We start from the raw sequence: 17,121 nt of genomic DNA on the forward strand, positions 1-17,121 counted from the left end.
TATTTAGATTCAATAATTGACATGCCTGTCTATAACTCAGTGGCTAAATATGGGGCTGCAAAAAAAAATCTGCCCTGTTCTAGATACGATTGAGAGGCACTTCCATTGAAAGTAGGTCAGAAAAAGCTACTGACTTCATGGAAAATAAAAATACTTGGCTCAGAGATATTTTAGACTAATGTGTTGCCATGAGCGTGTTGTCAGTATACTGTATGATTATATGAGCATAAAGAATGTTCTCGTGAGAGTGCTGTCAAATAAAAGAGAGAACCTTGTCACGGATGGGATGTTTGTTTTGTTTATTGTGTCTGATAAATAATAATGGTAAACATTTTGTAACGGTAAATAGAAACAGAAATCAGTGCCCAATGTTTCAGTTAGTTGCCTGTTTTCAAGAGCTCCACTAGAATAATGTTGCCGTATACTGTACTGTACTGCTCCCTAGGCACCGACGATGTGGATGTCGATTAACCTCTAATTCCTCCCAAACCCGGATCCGGGAGCACCCCCATCAGTAAAAAAGCTGACTAGCATAGCCTAGCATAGCGTCACAAGTAAATACTAGCATCTAAATATCATTAAATCACAAGTCCAAGACACCAGATGAAAGATACACATCTTGTGAATCCAGCCATCATTTCTGATTTTTAAAATGTTTTACAGGGAAGACACAATATGTAAATCTATTAGGTAACCACGTTAGCAAAAGACACCACTTTTTTTACTCCACCAGTTTTTTACTCCATCAGTAGCTATCACAAATTCGACCAAATAAAGATATAAATAGCCACTAACCAAGAAACAACTTCATCAGATGACATCAGTCTGATAACATATTTATTGTATAGCATATGTTTTGTTAGAAAAATGTGCATATTTCAGGTATAAATCATAGTTTACCATTGCAGCCACCATCACAACTCTCACCAAAGCGACTAGAATAACTACAGAGAGCAACGTGTATTACCTAATTACTCATCATAAAACATTTCTTAAAAATACACAGCGTACAGCAATTGAAAGACACAGATCTTGTGAATCCAGACAATATTTCAGATTTTCTAAGTGTTTTACAGCGAAAACACAATATAGCATTATATTAGCTTACCACAATAGCAAACATCACAACAGCATTGATTCAAGCCAAACATAGCGATAACGTATAAACCACCAAAATATATTAATTTTTTCACTAACCTTCTCAGAATTCTTCAGATGACAGTCCTATAACATCATATTACACAATGCATATAGAGTTTGTTTGAAAATGTGCATATTTAGCGGCACAAATCGTGGTTATACAATGTGAATAGTGGCCAAAACTTCAAGCAATCTGTCCGGCGCCATCTTGGAGAGGCACCTATTCTAATCGAAAACTATTCATAAACTTGACTAAAAAATACAAGTTGGACAGCAAATGAAAGATAAATTAGTTCTTAATGCAATCGCTGTGTTAGATTTTTAAAATTAACGTTACTGCGCAATACAGCGTGCGCTAAAGCGAGACCGCACCATAATTCATGGCGGAATTATTATTTGACATTTGTCAACATAAATACGAATTAACAGCATAAAGACTGCTTACCATTAGCTGAGCTTCCATCAGAATCTTGGGCAAGGTGTCCTTTCTCCAGAACAATCGTCTTTTGGTTGAAAGATGTCCTCTTCTCCTGTCGAAATAGCAGCTAACGATAGCCACCCACTGGAGAGGTGTCCAACTCGTGAAAGCGCATGACAAAGAAATCCCAGAAAATCGCAATAAACTGCTATAAACTGCTATAAGTCGGTTTAAATTAACTACCTTATGATGTCTTTAACACCTATAACGAATAAAAACATGACCGGAGATATAGAACTACTAAAACGAAAGCGTTTGCAGGACGCCATTGTGATGTCTTCTTGCGCCAGGCGCACCGTTCAAAAAGGACGGTACTTCCGTTCCACGGTCTTATATAGGGTCACAGATTGTGCAATCCACTCCATTCAAATTCTCCCCGCTTACTGACATCTAGAGGAAGACGTATGCAGTGCATGTAGCCCGATGGCTTACATGGGGACTTATAAACTGACCTCAGAACAGGGACCTCGATTTCTGAAATCTCACTCCCTGACAGGAAATGTGCTGCAGAATGAGTTCTGTTTCACTCAGAGAAATAATTCAAACGGTTTTAGAAACTAGAGAGTGTTTTCTATCCAATAGTAATAATAATATGCATATTGTACGAGCAAGAATTGAGTACGAGGCAGTTTAATTTGGGGACGAATTTATATAAGGTGGGGCCCCCCTAGTGTCAAGAGGTTACAGCAGCCCCCCGCACCTCTCTGATTTAGAGGGGTTGGGTTAAATGTGGGGAACAAATTTTGGTTGAATGCATTCAGTTGTGTAACTGAGTAGGTATCCCCTTTCCCCTTTTTTTTGTTTGTTTACAATGGTGTGTTTCACTGGCACCCTCTTGTAAGATATTGTCCTTGGATTTGAATGTCTTATGGTGCCACGATGCTTTACAAAGACTTATGGCTCTCCTTTTTTATGCATGCACAAAACCAGACTGTCCAGAGGCATCAAATAGTACAATTATGTATGTGTGTGTTTGTGTGTGCATGTGTGTGTGCACATACTGTACTGTAGTAGGCTATAACTCTGTATAGCAGGATGTCTGGAATTTGGTAAGACCTATTGCCATATTGTAAGTAATTTTTGGTAGGCGGAAAGTCAATTTTTATAAATGTTTTAACTTGTATTTTTCCATATATAGACACACCATAAATCAACTATATATGCATTTAGCTTGTCTGATGCTTTAAGTGCACTGTTTGATGAAATAAGACACAAATGACTCAAGGGGGAGTCAGAGATCAAGATAACCAGAAGAAGAAAAATGTAACCTGACCCAACTATCCTCCCGCTCCTACTGGCTTTTTCAGATTCTTCCGTTACTCTCCTGGAGTTGCCGGTAATAGGCTACACCAGAGGTTGGCAAACTTTCTCATATGGCATGCCAATTTGTCCTACCATTTCTACCGATCTGCATGCCAGCTATGCTTTTCTTATGCACATTTTAGTGGAACAGTTTTATTTAATTTACAATAATATCTTCATATCTCAAAATCATTGTCATGTGGTTAATCAAAATTCTATCTAGATCTAAATTCAAATGATACAAACCTAAAAAGTAACTTATATTGCCATTGTCAACTACAGTTGAAGTCGGAAGTTTACATACACCTTAGCCAAATACATTTAAACTCAGTTTTTCACAGTTCCTGACATTTAATCCTAGTAAAAAATCCCTGTCATAGGTCAGTTAGGATCCCCACTTTATTTTAATAATGTGAAATGTCAGAATAATAGTAGAGAGAATGATTTATTTCAGATTTGATTTCTTTCATCACATTCCTAGTGGGTCAGAAGTTTACATACACTCAATTACTATTTGGTAGCATTGCCTTTACATTGTTTAACTTGGGTCAAACATTTTGGGTAGCCTTCCACAAGCTTCCCACAATAAGTTGGGTGAATTTTGGCCCATTCCTCCCAACACAGCTGGTGTAACTGAGTCAGGTTTGTAGGCCTCCTTGCTCGTACACACTTTTTCAGTTCTGCCCACACATTTTCTGTAGGATTGAGGTCAGGGCTTTTTGATGGCCACTCCAATACCTTGACTTTGTTGTCCTTTAGCCATTTTGACACAACTTTGGATGTATGCTTGGGGTCATTGTCCATTTGGAAGACCCATTTGCGACCAAGCTTTAACTTCCTGACTGATGTCTTGAGATGTTGCTTCAATATATCCACATAATTCTACTTCCTCATGATGCCATCTATTTTGTGAAGTGCACCAGTCCCTCCTGCAGAAAAGCACCCCCACAACATGATGCTGCCACCTCCGTGCTTCACGGTTGGGATGGTGTTCTTCGACTTGCAAGCTTCCCCCTTTTTCCTCCAAACATAACGATGGTCATAATGGCCAAACAGTTCTATTTTTGTTTCATCAGACCAGAGGATATTTACTATCTTTGTCCCCATGTGCAGTTGCAAACTGTAGTCTGGCTTTTTTATGGCGGTTTTGGAGCAGTGGCTTTTTCCTTGCTGAGCGGCCTTTCAGGTTATGTCCATATACAGTAGGACTTGTTTTACTGTGGATATAGATACTTTTGTACCTGTTTCCTCCAGCATCTTCACAAGGTCCTTTGCGTTTTTTCTGGGATTTATTTGCACTTTTCGCACCAAAGTACGTTCATCTGTAGGAGACAGAACACGTCTCCTTCCTGAGCGGTATGACGACTACGTTGTCCCATTGTGTTCATACTTGCATACTATTGTTTGTACAGATGAACGTGGTACCTTCAGGCGTTTGGAAATTGCTCCCAAGGATGAACCAGACTTGTGGATGTCTACAATTTTCTTCTGAGGTCTTGACTGATTTATTTTGATCTTCCCATGATGTCAAGCAAAGAGGCACTGAGTTTGAAGGTAGGCCTTGAAATACATCCACAGGTACACCTCCAATTGACTCAAATTATGTTTATTAGCCTATCAGATGCTTCTAAAGCCATGACATCATTTTCTGGAATTTTCCAAGCTGTTTTAAGGCATAGTCAACTTAGTGTATGTACACTTCTGACCCACTGGAATTGTGATACAGTGAATTATAAGTGAAATAATATGTCTGTATACAACTGTTGGAAAAATGACTTGTGTCATGCACAAAGTAGATGTCCTAACCGACTTGCCAAAACTATAGTTTGTTAACAAGAAATTTGTGGAGTGGTTGAAAAACGAGTTTTAATGACTCCAACCTAAGTGTATGTAAACTTCCGACTTCAACGGTATATTAAAATAGCCTTTAAAGCCAACAAATAAATCATCGCAGCCTGCAGGTAGAAAATATCCTTATAAAAATATATATCCTATAAATCACATGGGCTACACATGGCCTGTCTGCAACAAATTTGAAACATTGTATCAACTATTAACTTGGGTCCGCCTAAAGCTTGTGCTAGCAAACTTGCAACGTTGTATAAATTATTCTGGGCCCTCAGTTTCCTGCGCCACTGAGCTCTGACACAGCTGAAAGCTACTTGCGCAAGGGATAAGAAGTAATCAGGTAGGCCTATTTTATGACGTTTACACTGGGTCAGAGCCTGGCATTTCCCCCTTTCATTTTGAGTGTTTTCGAATGGGAAAGAGCTGGAAAGATTTTGAAATACATTGAGGAACTATTGTCATACTCAATTAATGTAAAAACAGACTTTGTTTGCTTGCTGTTTGAGGTGAAGAAAACATTCGTTTGAGAAGCTCCACAGGTCATTAGTGGTGCTGTGTTAAGCCAATCGGAAATACTATAAGATCCCCAAATGGGCAGATTTATATGCCTACGTTTGCGTATAGGCCAAGTAGCAACAGGCCTACTTCTATGCGTAAATAGGTGCGCGTACTTACTCAACATTGACAGGAGCGCTCCAAACAAAACACAATGACTAAATTGACAAAACCCATAAATAGAATGAAACAAACCAAAACGTGTTTCTCACAAGTGTAGCATAGGTTGTGCATAGGCAAGCAACGTGTCCAATGAGAATGGTAAAAGACTGGAATATTAATATATTGAATGCATTAATAGAAATTGCCAAATCCAAACAAACATTGTAAATAAAGTATTTAAGTTTTTGTTATTGTTATACATTTGCAAACATTTCTAAAATCTGTTTTGTTTGTCATTATGGGGTATTGTCTGTAGATAGATGAGTAAAAACATGTACTTAATTCATTTTAGAATAAGGCTGTAAAGTAACAAAATGTGGAAAACGGGAAGGGGTCTGAATACTTTCCGAATGCACTGTATGTAATGGTGAATTGATAGACACTACAAATCAAATGCAAACAATTCACACAATGCAGTTATAAAACAATTCTGGAGAGACACGTGCATTGTGCATTTTAGCCACGCTCCCCTTCTTAGACGGTTCTGTCCCCGCGGCCTCAGCAATGGATTAGTCTCGGACTCCGCAATGGATTAGTTCACTGAGATATACAGTACCTGTCTAAAGTTTGGACACACCTATTCATTCAAGGGTTTTTCTTTATTTTTTACTATTTTCTACATTATAGAATAATAGTGAAGACATCAAAACTAAGAAATAACACACAAGAAATCATGTAATAACCAAAAAAGTGTTAAACAAATCAAAATATATATTTTCTTTTAGATTCTTCAAAGTAGCCACCCTTTGCCTTGACGACAGCTTCTCTCAACCAGCTTCACCTGGAATGCTTTTCCAACAGTCTTGAAGGAGTTCCCACATATGCTGAGCATTTGTTGGCTACTTTTCCTTCACTCTGCGGTCCAACTCATCCCAAACCATCTCAATTGGGTTGAGGTCGGGTGATTGTGAAGGCCAGGTCATATGATCCAGCACTCCATCACACTCCTTCTTGGTCAAATAGCCCTTACACAGCCTAGAGTTGTGTTAGGTCATTGTCCTGTTGAAAAACAAATGATTGTCCCACTAAGCGCAAACTAGATAGAATGACGTATCGCTGCAGAATATTGTGGTAGCCATGCTGGTTAAGTGTGCCTTGAATTCTAAATAAATCACTGACAGTGTCACCAGCAAAGCACCCCCACACCGCACCACCTTCTCCCCCATGCTTCTCCCCCAAGACACTGTGGTTGGATCCAAATTCAAATTTGGACTCATCAGACCAAAGGACAGATTTCCACCGGTCTAATGTCCATTGCTTGTGTTTCTTGGCCCAAGCAAGTCTCTTCTTCTTATTGGTGTCCTTTAGTAGTGGTTTCTTTGCAGCAATTCGACCATGAAGGCCTGAGTCACGCTGTCTCCTCTGAACAGTTGATGTTGAGATGAACTCTATGAAGCTTTTATTTGGGCTGCAATTTCTGAGGCTGGTAACTCTAGTGAACTTATCGTCTGCAGCAGAGGTAACTCTGGGTCTTCCTTTCCTTTGGCGGTCCTCATGAGAGCCAGTTTCATCATAGCGCTTGATGGTTTTTGCGACTGCACTTGAAGAAACTTTCAAAGTTCTTGAAATTTTCCCGGATTGACTGACCTTCATGTCTTAAAGTAATGATGGACATTCGCTTCTCTTTGCTTCTTTGAGCTGTTCTTACCAAATAGGGCTATCTTCTGTACACCCACCCTACCTTGTCACAAAATAAACTGATTGACTCAAACGCATTTAGAAGGAAAGAAATCCCACAAAATAACTTAATTATTTTTAGACCATTTCTATGGAACAAGCAAACCATTAGGCTACAGCAGTTCTGTCACGATCGTTACAAGGAGTGGACCAAGATGCAGCGTGGTACATTTCCATCCTTTAATATTGGAAATGAAAACTTCAGAGAACAAAACAACAAAACAAACAAACGTGAAGCTAATAATAGTGCTGACATGCAACTATCCATAGACAAGATCCCACAAAGCACAAAGTGGAAATGGCTGCCTAAATATGATCCCCAATCAGAGACAACGATAAACAGCTGCCTCTGATTGGGAACCATAACAGGCCAACATCGACATATAAACATCTAGATGACCCACCCTAAATCACACCCCAACCTAACCAACATAGAGAATAAAAGCTCTCTATGGTCAGGGCGTGACAAGTTCTAATAGCCTTCAATGGTAAAAGTCCAAAACACACCCTGTATAGTGTTTTTCAATGGTGTTGGGTTTAATGGTAAATGTCACTAATCACACTACATATAGAGCTGTTTTCTGATAAATGTATTGAAAAACTTTTTCGATCAAAGTTTTGGGCTTGTAGGACAACTCTTCATATGAGAATTGTACCATAAGGATGGCCCTCAGAGAGCTGTCACTTGTCGGACTATTTAAGGAGATTTGGTTGTTAAAACATTAGGTTGTTAAAACTTCTTATGGCTGCAATCCCGTTAACGGGATCGATATGACAACAGCCAGTGAAAGTGCAGGGCGCCAAAATCAAACAACAGAAATCTCATAATTAAAATTCCTCAAACCTTTTAAAGGTAATCTTGTTGTTAATCCCACCACAGTTTCCGATTTCAAAAAGGCTTTACAGCGAAAGCATCACAAACGATTATGTTAGGTCACCTCCAAATCACAGAAAAAACACAGACATTTTTCCAGCCAAAGACAGGAGTCACAAAAAGCAGAAATAGAGATAAAATGAATCACTAACCTTTGATGATCTTCATCAGATGACACTCATAGGACTTCATGTTACACAATACATGTATGTTTTGTTCGGTAAAGTTCATATATATATCAAAAACATCTCAGTATACACTGGCGCGTTATGTTCAGTAGTTCCAAAAACATCCGGTGATTTTGCAGAGAGCCACATCAATTTCCAGAAATACTCATAATAAACGTTGATCAAAGATCAAGTGTTATACATTGAATTTTAGATCCACTTCTCCTTAATGCAACCGCTGTGTTAGATTTCAAAAAAGTTTTTCGGAAAAAGCAAACCATGCAATAATCTGAGGTCGGCGCTCAGAGCCCAATCAAGACAAAAATATATCCGCCATATTGTGCAGTCAACAGAAGTCAGAAATAACATTATAAATATTCACTTACCTTTGAGGATCTTCATCAGAATGCACTCCCAGGAATCCCAGTTCCACAATAATTTTTTGATTTGTTCGTTAATGTCCATCATTTATGTCCAAACAGCTACTTTTGTTAGGGCGTTTGGTAAACAAATCCAAAGTCACGAAGCGCGTTCACTAAAAGCAGACGAAATGTCCAAAAGTTCCGTAACAGTCTGTAGAAACATGTCAAACGATGTATTGAATCAATCTTTAGGATGTTTTTAACATAAATCTTCAATAATGTTCCAACCGGAGAATTCCTTTGTCTTCAGAAATGCGATAGAACAGAGCTCGCTCTCACATGAACGCGCATGGTCAGCGCATGTTCAGGTCATGGTAGACCTTACTCAATTCCCTCTCATTCGGCCCCACTTCACAGTAGAAGCATCAGACAAGGTTCTAAAGACTGTTGACATCTAGTGGAAGCCTTAGGAAGTGCAAAATGACACATATCCCACTGTGTATTCGATAGGGGCTGAGTTGAAAATTGACCAACCTCAGATTTCCCACTTCCTGGTGGATTTTTTTTCTCAGGTTTTTGTCTGCCATATGAGTTCTGTTATACTCACAGACATCATTCAAACAGTTTTGGAAACTTCAGAGTGTTTTCTATCCAAATATACTAATACTATGCATATATTAGCAACTGGGACTGAGGAGCAGGCAGTTTACTCCTGGCACCTCTGGGCACCTTTTCATCCAAGCTACTCAATACTGCCCCGCAGCCATAAGAAGTTAAGAGAAGGACAAACTAAACTAAATTGCTTTCATAGAAGACTGGCTTGAATTGTGAGGATGACCATGCCATTTATTTTCATCATGCGCAAAATCTATTGCTTTTCTACTCAAAGTTGTAAAATTAATTTTGTGATCTTTTTAATAAACACAAGAAACCAGCAAAATGAACAAAAGAGTGTGGCAGTATAGCAGGATCAGCGTCATCTAGTGGTCGAAGCCTGGTATTGTCACACTATTTTATGGTAAATAATGCTAGCGACTTCAAATCAACGTTTATTTGTCACGTGTGCCGAATTCAACAGGTATTACAGTGAAATGCTTACTTACAGGCTCTAACCAATAGTGCAAAAAAAGGTGTTAGGTGAACAATACGTAAGTAAAGAAATAAAACAACAGTAAAAAGACAGGCTATTTACAGTAGCGAGGCTATTTACAGTAGCGGGGCTATAAAAGTAGCGAGGCTACATACAGACACCGGTTAGTCAGGCTGATTGTGTAGTATGTACATGTAGATATGGTTAAAGTGACTATGCATATATGATAAACAGAGAGTAGCAGCAGCGTAAAAAGAAGGTTTGGGGTGGGGGGGGGGGGGGGGGGGTGGGGGGGGGGGGGGGGGGGGGGTGGGAGGGGAACACAATGCAAATAGTCCAGGTAGCCATTTGATTACCTGTTCAGGAGTCTTATGGCTTGGGGGTAAAAGCTGTTGAGAAGCCTTTTTGTCCTAGACTTGGCACTCCGGTACCGCTTGCCATGCGGTAGTAGAGAGAACAGTCTATGACTGGGGTGGCTGGGGTATTTGACAATTTTTAGGGCCTTCCTCTGACACCGCCTGGTTTAGAGGTCCTGGATGGCAGGCAGCTTAGCCCCAGTGATGTACTGGGCCGTACGCACTACCCTCTGTAGTGCCTTGCCTTGTGGCCGAGCAATTGCCGTACCAGGCAGTGATGCAACTAGTCAGGATGCTCTCGATGTTGCAGCTGTAGAACCTTTTGAGGATCTCAGGACCCATGCCAAATCTTTTTAGTTTTCTGAGGGGGAATAGGCTTTGTCGTAACCTCTTCATGACTGTCTTGGTGTGTTTGGACCATTCTAGTTTGTTGTTGATGTGGACACCGAGGAACTTGACGCTCTCAACCTGCTCCACTACAGCCCCGTCGATGAGAATGGGGGCATGCTTGGTCCTCCTTTTCCTGTAGTCCACAATCATCTCCTTAGTCTTGGTTACGTTGAGGGAGAGGTTGTTATTCTGACACCACAGTATGATGTATGTGTAGTATGATTCAATCTTAGCCCAGTATTGACGCTTTGCCTGTTTGATGGTTCGTCGTAGGGCATAGCAGGATTTCTTGTAAGCTTCAGGGTTAGAGTGCCGCACCTTGAAAGCTGCAGCTCTACCCTTTAGCTCAGTGCGAATGTTGCCTGTGATCCATGACAAATTTCTATGAACAGGGGAAAATAACTATCATCAGATTCACAGGGAATATATTACGTAGTTTGAAGAAGCAATACTCCAAACCGAAGCTTAATACTACTTGTCAGACATAGAGAACTGATACTGTATACTGGTTATTGGAATGGGATTGGCGTGTGGTGAGAGGGTTCCGTGGGTGGCTTTTGACCATTTTATTGGATTCCTCATGTCATACTCAATGATTGTCACGACTTCCACCGAAGGTGGCCCCTCCCCCTGTTCGAGCAGTGCTTGGCGGTCATCGTAGCCGGTCTACTAGCTGCTACGGATCCCTTTTCGTTTGGTTTTGTCTGTCTTGTTGTTCACCTGTGTCTAGTTTAGGTTAATTGTGGGGTATTTAATCTCGCCCTACCCTCTAGGTTTTCTGCGGGATTGTTTGTGTATCTGTAATTTGTTTGGGTTGCGTTTGGTTTGTTCCGTTGAACAGGTGTTTTTTCTGGACTGCGTTCCTGTTTTTTTTGTGGCTGCTGTTGTGGTCCTGTGCCTGTTCTTGATGGACTTGTAAATAAATGTCCTTCTTGCAATAAAAAGTTAGCCAATAACCACAAGGTTGCTGGATCGAGTCCCCGAGATGACAAGGCAAGAATCTGTCCTTCTGCCCCTGAACAAGGCAGTTAACCCACTGTTCCCTGGTAAGCTGTCATTGTAAATAAGAATTTGTTCTTAACTGACTTGCCTAGTTAAAAAAAAAATTACTTCAGAGATGCTGGGTGTCAAGAACGAGTGTTAATGTTTCTGGTTCTAAGTTTGTTATTAAAAAAAAATGCTAGTTCCTTTTCCAAGCTGGCTTGCTTGGTGGTGCTTTCTGACTTGGGCATCGAGATGCACCAATCTCCCAGGAAAACAGGATAACAGCGGGATACGCTGGTTAGGGAGTGCAGGAGAGAGAGAGCAAGGGAGGGAAGGGAGAGGGAATGAGTGCAAGAGCATGCAAGGAGTGAGTGACTAGAGAGGCAAACAGAGAAGAGAGAGAGCGAGGAAAGGAGTGCGTGAAGAGAGGCGAACAGAGAAGAAAGAGCTGGGACAAGAGCAAGTGAAGGAGTGAGCTGCAAGAGGCAGAGGGAGAGCGAAAGAGCCGTAATAGGAACAAAAAAAATTGAATGAAAATGTGAGTGAGTCAGTGAAGAGACAAGAAAGAGAGGCAGAGAGAGAGAACACATGAAAGAGCAGTGTGAGACCTGGAGAGGGTGGCACACATTTTAAGAATGAGAGTACTCCTCTGCTTTCTGTGCAGAACTGAACTGAATCTCAGTTAGCTTTTATTTGCAGAAACCTGTGCTTCTCTGAGCTACATTCAGAGAGACTGGACGGTAGAGGAAATACAGGAGAGGATACGAATTCTACTCCCTTCACTCTTTTTTACAGTTTTTACTCCAAGGAAAGGGATTTTTAGGCTGTTCATTTAGTGTTTAACAACAAGGCAAGGAATTTGGAGAGAGCGGTATGGGGAGCAAGGAAGAGGTAAATTCAACAGCTTGTGCTTCAAAGTTTTAATTGTAACACATTGTAAAGTCTTGCATTTTTAAAACGTTATATACAGTATATGATGATTGGGTATGACTGTGTAGTGGCTGTGACTGTGTAATGTGTAGTCTGTGTGCATGGCTGTGGGTGCATGTGTGGGTGTGTGTGCGTGCGCGTGCATGCATGCATGCGTACGTGCAGTGTAGTGCATGTGTGAGCGGACGGAGCACAGTGACGACTTAAAATATTGCCAATCAGCTTCTAACGTTGATGAAATACTGCATAAGTAAGGAATCAGAATTCAGAGCCCATGTGAAGTGTCAGTCGGAGTAACAGAGTCCACCCAGTGCTTTAGGAAAGGGGGTTACCTAGTCAGTTGTACAACTAAATGCATTCAACTGAAATGTGTCTTCCGCATTTAACCCACCCACTCTGAATCAGAGAGGTGCGGGGGGCTGCCTTAATCGATATCCACGTCTTCGGCACCTGGGGAACAGTTGGATAACTGCCTTGCTCAGGGGCAGAACGACAGAGTTTTACCATGTCAGCTCAGGGATTCGATCCAGCAACCTTTCGGTTACTGGCCCAACACTCTAACCACTGGTATTGAGTGAATGGGGATAGCTAAAGTGAAAGGGAAAGGGGGTTACCTAGTCAGTTGTACAACTGAATGCATTCAACTGAAATGTGTCTTCTGCATTTAACCCAACCCCTCTGAATCAATTAGCTTGTGATTTTGCATTTGTGATGAGTGCACCAGGGATTGATCAGTTGGGCAACAATCTGGACAGGATGGATTTTACATAGTCTCCTTTTTCAAGAGAACCAGCTATCCGATTAGTAATTACTTGCTTCCTCCTTTTGTCCTGTATTTTCCCTCTGTATTCCTCTTGGTGCCAACCCTAAAGAGCTGCATAGTGCAATGACGACTGCTTACGCAGTCCCAAAGACAAAATCAAGGCAGTGGTTTCTATTCCTGGGCATTTCACTGAGGAGAGCTATACAAGATTAGTCCACTGCATTCTGTGATATTGAGTTCTGTCTAGAGTCCAGGCGCAGAGGTGCCAATGCTAGCGGATCATAAGGGACTGTGGGTCGTGCCTGCCTTTCTCAACATCATGCAGAGGCAATGGGGGAGAATGTGAATGCCGTCACACCATTATACTGTCCCTGGTACATAGTGCCTTACTGTTTTTTGAGGTTCTTTCGGTTCGATTATTAAAAAATTCAATATTTTTTATTTAGTTTAGGATTTTTTTTAAATGACATTAAATACATTATGTAATAAAGCTTTTTAATGGAAATTCCCGAAAGCCAAGAATAGTGAACATTCAATTGCCAAAACATTGAAAATATTAAATTGTCTCCGTCAGGTCCACTTTTGGTAGACATCAATAGAAAAATAGGAAATTACAATGAAATAAGAAAATATTTAACGTCCTTAAAGTCCTCATCTCATCTCTGCTCAGGCAGTAGCAGTCTGCCAGCCAAACCTAACGTCATCTCTGTGCTCCCCATACTGTACTGTCTTTAGTCATCCTATTTAGCTAGGCCAGCCTGCCTACGTATGCTGCAGAGCTGACGAAATCATTTTACTAGCTCTTCAAAGTCGATAAGGCATACTTTCACGAACTGTCTCTGTCCCTCTTGTCATTGTGGTGTGTACATTCCTCTCTGATCCATCTCCATCCGAAACGGAAAAAGCTGGCGCAATAGATTATGGGATTGTACTTAATTATCACGTTTCTGAGCTGAACTACACTACATGACCAAAAGTATGTGGACACCTGCTCGTCGAACATCTCATTCCAAAATCAGGGGCATTTAAATGGAGTTGGTCCCCTCGCTTTGCTGCTATAACAGCTTCCACTCTTCTGGGAAGGATTTCCACTAGATGTTGGAACATTGCTGTGTGGACTTGCTTCCAATCAGCCACAAGAGCATTAGTGAGGTCGGCCATTGATTTTGGGTGATTAGGCCTGACTCACATTAGCCCTGGCTCATCCCAAAGGTGTTCGATGGGGTTGAGGTCAGGGCTGTGTGCATGCCAGTCTAGTTCTTCCACAACGATCTCAACAAACCATTTCTGTAGGAACCTCATTTTGTGCACGGGGGCATTGTCATGCTGAAAAAGGAAAGGACCTTCCCCAAACTGTTGCCACAGAGTTGGAAGCACATAATCATTGTATGTTGTAGCGTTAAGATTTCCCTTCACTGGAACTAAGGGGCCTAGCCCGAACCATGAAAAACAGCCCCAGACCATCATTCCTCTTCCACCAAACTTTACATTTGGCACTCTGCATTTGGGCAGGCATTGCGCTTGGCATTGCACATGGTGATCTTAGGCTTGTGTGTGGCTGCTCGACCATGGAAACTCATTTCATGAAGCTCCCGACAAACAGTTATTTTGCTGACGTTTTTTCTAGATGCAGTTTGGAACTTGGTCGTGAGTGTTGCAACCGAGGATAGACGATTTTTATGTGCTACGCACTTCAGCACTCGCGGTTCCGTTCTGTGAGTTTGTGTGGCCTACCACTTTGCGGCTGAGCCGTTGTTTCTCCTATATGTTTCCACTTCACAATAATAGCACTTACAGTTGACCGGGGCAGCTCTAGCAGTGCAGAAATTTGACGAATTCTTCAGTAAGGCCATTCTACTGCCAATGTTTGTCTATGGAGATTGCATGGCTCTGTGCTCGATTTTATACAACAGGTGTGGCTGAAATAGCCGAATCCACAAATTTTAAGGGGTGTCCACAAACTTTTGTATGTATATTGTATTTACTCCGCAGTCATTTGTCCATTTTAGAATGGCCATCTTGTGACTATCCCACTACTACTACCACCAACATCTGACAGTGCGCTTTTTTTATATTTCAAACATCCGCTCCATGGGGACCCAGAATTATTCTATGGCCTTTCACTTCTGAATTTTCTGCCATTGAAACAAGTAGGCTCTACTGTACATACTGTCCATACAGTGTATGTACTGTACAAAGGGCTTTTTGTCAGCACTTTTTTTTAAACTCATTCTGTGTTTCGTGAGTTTAAAGTTACTTTGCTGCTCGGGAATGCTTGTTCATCATGTTTCAGGTCTGCAAACCGCCAGCAATGATGAGGGAAACCAATTGTTCCCTTAAATATGTACTCTTTCTCATAACTTCGTCTCAACACTTAGACAATGTTTTTGTGTAGTATAATTCTGAATATCTGGTCACAGCTTGAACGATTTTTCATTATGTAAGGCAGAACAACTCGTTTGCATGAATTAATCCATCAATTTCTTTGCATTTTCAGCCTTCATCATTTGCCTAAACACAATTAATCACCGACTATACCGACTAAATAGTTTGGGAAGAATCAGTCGGGGCTGAGGGCTTGAAAGACCCTCATTTTGAAAACACAATTCTTCCTCTTTTATAGTACAATGCGCAGTTGCAAATCCTAGATAACGGTGCACGGCTTGCCAATGAAAAATAACAGACAATATCAGCTATAAAAAATCCTTGGCATTTAATGTGTGAGATGTATAGCCTTTTAAGTCCTCCAAGTCCTCCTTGATAAGAGTGGATGCTGAGCCAATTAATAATAAGGCATTAACAATATCATTTCACTCCCACATCCCATTGCATTCGTTTTGACACCTAGGCTCTTATCAATGGCGTGTGGGGAACATACTGTAACATACTCATAGTGTATACCCACAAAAATCACTTGAATCATATCCCTTATGTTAATGGTAATCCTATGATTCCAAAAAGCACCAATCTAAACCTGCTGATATGCAGATCTTTACGTTAGATTAATATTATGTTACGTCCAAGGAAGAACATAGGTTATATAGCCTATGCACCGTACAGCCAAAAACTGGGGCCTCAGTTTACCTCAATTATCTCCCAGATAGAAACCTTGCCTGAACAGATTAAATCACCCTTATACTAGCATGCGTGTTGCGCTCTGGAGTCATTGCTTTAGCAATGTAACAAATCATGCATACAGTACACTACCCTAGCTAGCTAGCATAGTAGGGGAGGGGTGACGGTTGAGGAGGAGGGGTGACGCTTGACTAGTGCACTGTTGAGACATAACTAGGGGAGGGGTGACGTTTGAGGAGGAGGAATGATAGTTCCAAATATGTATTCCGTAGGGATGGGATTAGTCCAGGTGATGCCAGACTAGACTGGCCAGATCTATGATGTATCTCTTGCAGTCTGGCTGCGCTGACACACACAGACACAGCCATGATCAACCATCCATCTGGGGCATATTTGTGGCCAAATGTGGCTCAGGTGGTAAGAGCATTGCACTATCAATGCCATGGTCATGGGTTTGATTCCCACTGGAACCACCTTTAAGAAAATTATGCAAGTTGCTTTGGATGAAAGCATCTGCTAAATGACTTTTCTTATAATTTCAGTATTATAATTCAGGAATCAAACCCACATGGGTTGTAAGCAGGCTGCTATACTTCAACGACTGAACAATTAGAATTATCTTGTGCATAATTGTCTAATCATGCTGACACTAAAAAATAGTCTCTCTATGTCAGGGTTCCCCAAATGGCGGCTGATTTGTTGTTGGACATAAAACACTGCAAAAAGACCAGCAAATCAGCTCCAAGTGATTTTAGTTTTGGGAATCAGTTGCAAAGTATTCCCACACATAATTGCGAGATACTGTATATGTGATCGTATACAAATGTAAGCATGGTTTGAAATGATATATGTTTTTGTCAAATGTTATATCTGTTTGGACTTCTTGCGGTCAATTTGCAGTCTACAAATTATTTGTAATTATGTTCCGGCCCCCTGACCATCCGCTCTAGAAAAAAATCGTCCCCCAG

The 17,121-nt window shown here is 41.0% G+C and overlaps 1 protein-coding gene across 3 annotated transcripts in view; it reads left to right on the forward strand.

Moving 5' to 3' along the window:
• LOC129820278 (protein Aster-B-like) overlaps positions 1-17,121 on the forward strand; it is a 180,456-nt gene that overhangs the window by 25,839 nt on the left and 137,496 nt on the right. The window contains exon 1 of one of the 3 annotated variants that reach the window (XM_055877357.1): positions 11,802-12,276. The exons of the other annotated variants lie outside the window; for them this stretch is intronic. The gene's annotated coding sequence lies outside the window, so the exon portion shown is untranslated. Of the gene's footprint in view, positions 1-11,801; positions 12,277-17,121 lie in introns of those variants that run through there. 3 annotated transcript variants of the gene reach the window in all.

This window comes from Salvelinus fontinalis, chromosome 2 (genome assembly GCF_029448725.1).
Source record: "Salvelinus fontinalis isolate EN_2023a chromosome 2, ASM2944872v1, whole genome shotgun sequence".
In the NCBI taxonomy this organism is placed as follows: Eukaryota; Metazoa; Chordata; class Actinopteri; order Salmoniformes; family Salmonidae; genus Salvelinus; species Salvelinus fontinalis.